We start from the raw sequence: 3,093 nt of genomic DNA on the forward strand, positions 1-3,093 counted from the left end.
TCTCTGTCTCTCTCTTCCCCTCCCGCAGCCAAGGCTCCATTGGAGCAAAGATGGCCCGGGCGCTGGGGATGGCTCCTTGGCCTCTGCCCCAGGCGCTAGAGTGGCTCTGGTCTCGGCAGAGCAACGCCCCGGAGGGGCAGAGCATCGCCCCCTGGTGGGCAGGGCATCGCCCCTGGTGGGCGTGCCGGGTGGATCCCGGTCAGGCGCATGCGGGAGTCTGTCTGACTCTCTCTCCCCATTTCCAGCTTCAGAAAAATACAAAAAAAAAAAAAAAAAAAGGCAAAGGTTTCAGAAAAAAATATTAGTCAAGTGCAAACCAAAATTCCGTTAACCCTATGTTAATATAAAGTAAGGCACTCTTAAAATAGGAGCAACAAAAAGTGAGAACTGTTTTCTAAGTCGATATACTGGTATTATCAAATTATATTACTTATTTAATAAATCACATTATGAAATGTGGGCTCTTAAGAAATAAGGAATTTTCTACCAATGAAGGTAGATTTCATAATAAATCATAACTTCCATGAAGTTTTACTAAGTAACGTTGAACCAGAACGCATAACATCCATCTATCTGCGATCCGCATAGCATTCATCTATCTGCGATCCGCATAGCAAAGTGGCTACACACGCTGGAGAGGACTAGCACATGCAGCAGTGGTAGGAAAATTCAACAGCCCCTCCTCCCCAAAACGTGATGGGCAAAAAATAACAATGGGATAAAATTTTAAAAAGAGAGAGAGACCTAAAGAAAAGAGTATAGAAAAATTGAAAAGAACAAGTATCCTACAATAGCAAATACTATATACCTTTGGGATATTTATATATATATTAGGCCATAAAGATACTCTCACGGTGTAGACCAAGCTTCTAGTTCCAGAAAAGATGATAAAGTAGCTCAGGCTACTTGCTCAACTCTTAGAGATAATGGAACATTAAAACTAACAATATAACCAAGATACAATTTCTAATTCCTTAAGAAGTATAAGGGTGACCCTGGCTGGATAGCTGAGTTGGTTAGAGCATCGTCTAGAACTATAGAGGTTGCTGGTTCAATTCCCGATCAGGGCACATACAGGGACAGATAGATGTTCTTGTTTCTCTCTCTCTTTCTCTCTCCCTTCCTCTCTTGCTAAAACCAATAATAATAATTATAAAAAGTACAAGGGTGGGCAAAAGAAAGTTTACAGTTGTGTGTATGTAAAACAACTTATTCTTATATTATTATTTATTAATTATTGCATTATTTGTATTATGACTTTAAACTTGACTTTTGCCACCCTTGTATATATCATATATAACTAGCTGGTTGGTAGAATTACGAAGAAAGATCAGATAAATTGACAAATGTACTGGAGATTTTAACAGATCCTCTCAGAAACACATTGCTAAAGCATACCTGAAATAAGTGAAGATACAGATAGATGTCTTAAGTAACAGGATTAATAAACTCACATAAATTGCTACATAACCAACCAACCAACCAACCAAACCACAAGAATTCTTTTGCAGCATACATGAAATTTGGACAAAAATTCCACAGATATTCTCAGCAGACTTTTGTCTACATCCCACTGGCCAGACCTGTGGCTAACGGCCCCTCCGAGCTGTAGGAAGCTTATTAACAAGCACCTGGACTTACCAGCCTCTACTGGAGCAGCAGCGAGGGAGAAGGGTGGTGGGGACGAAATGGGGCAGCCAGTCTTCACTGTTAGCCACATCTCGGTTATGTCATTGTTCTACCCTAACCTGAATGAGCAAGAGTAACTGAAACTTCAAGTCCCAAGTATTGACATGGAAAGTGTTTTGTTTTTTTTTTGTTTTTTGTATTTTTCTGAAGCCAGAAACGGGGAAAGACAGTCAGACAGACTCCCGCATGCGCCCGACCGGGATCCACCCGGCACGCCCACCAGGGGGTGACGCTCTGCCCACCAGGGGGCGACGCTCTGCCCCTCTGGGGCGTCGCTCCGCTGCGACCAGAGCCACCCTAGGACACGCAAAGTTTTGAAGGCATTTCCACCATTCAATGCATCGAAGGGAAGTTTTTTATCTGTCCCATCCAAGTTCCTTTGCAGATGTCAGAATGTCTACTCTCTGAACATTTTTAGGACCTTTATATTATATTTATTTATATTCTTATGGCCCGAAATTGAGCGTCGGAGTGTGTCTAGGAGCGGTCTTTTTAAAATTCATTCTATTCAGCCTCAGCAAGCCCTTTTAATGTGAAGACCTGAATTTAATTCCAGAAGTTTTCCTCTATTGTTTCTTTGACAATATTTTGTTGAGACTTCAGTTAGTGGCCTATGTTGACTTTCCTGGGTAGTCTGTCTCTCCTATTTTCTGCTTTATTATTTTGGATTCTCTTTTTTCCCCTTCTATATCAATGGCCTTTCTGCTCACAGTTTGTTTGTGGCCCAGAAGCCCCGGTGTCACTTGGGACCTTGTTAGAAATGTAGAACTTCAGGCGTCAGCTCAAAACTACTGAGTTAGAATTTTTATTAATAAGATCCCCAGGTGATTCTTGTACACATTAAAGTTTGAAAGGTATTGTGGGATATTTTTCCAACTTTATTTCTTAGTTCTATTGAAATATTTTTGTTTTGGCATTTATATTACTAGTTTATAGTAGCCCTTTCTTGTACTGTTCCTTTCTTGAAGATATATATATATATATATATAATATATATATAAAGTTTTTTTTTCTTTTTTATTTTTTTGTATTTTTCTGAAGCTGGAAACTGGGAGAGACAGTCAGAAAGACTCCCGCATGCGCCCGACCGGGATCCACCCGGCACACCCACCAGGGGCGACACTCTGCCCACCAGGGGGCGATGCTCTGCCCCTCCAGGGCGTCGCTCTGCCGCGACCAGAGCCACTCTAGCGCCTGGGGCAGAGGCCAAGGAGCCATCCCCAGCGCCCGGGCCATCTTTGCTCCAATGGAGCCTTGGCTGCGGGAGGGGAAGAGAGAGACAGAGAGGAAGGGGGGGGGTGGAGGAGCAAATGGGCACTTCTCCTATGTGCCCTGGCCGGGAATCGAACCCGGGTCCCCCGCACGTCAGGCCGATGCTCTACCGCTGAGCCAACCGGCCAGGGC

At 43.3% G+C, this 3,093-nt stretch overlaps 1 non-coding gene across 1 annotated transcript; it reads right to left on the reverse strand.

Annotated features, from left to right (window-relative positions):
* Positions 1-3,017: 3,017 nt before the first annotated feature.
* Positions 3,018-3,093, reverse strand: TRNAV-GAC (transfer RNA valine (anticodon GAC)). The gene has a single exon. It is a non-coding gene; the product is annotated as a tRNA-Val (tRNA).

The sequence above is a fragment of the Saccopteryx bilineata genome, chromosome 12 (assembly GCF_036850765.1).
Source record: "Saccopteryx bilineata isolate mSacBil1 chromosome 12, mSacBil1_pri_phased_curated, whole genome shotgun sequence".
Taxonomy (NCBI): Eukaryota; Metazoa; Chordata; class Mammalia; order Chiroptera; family Emballonuridae; genus Saccopteryx; species Saccopteryx bilineata.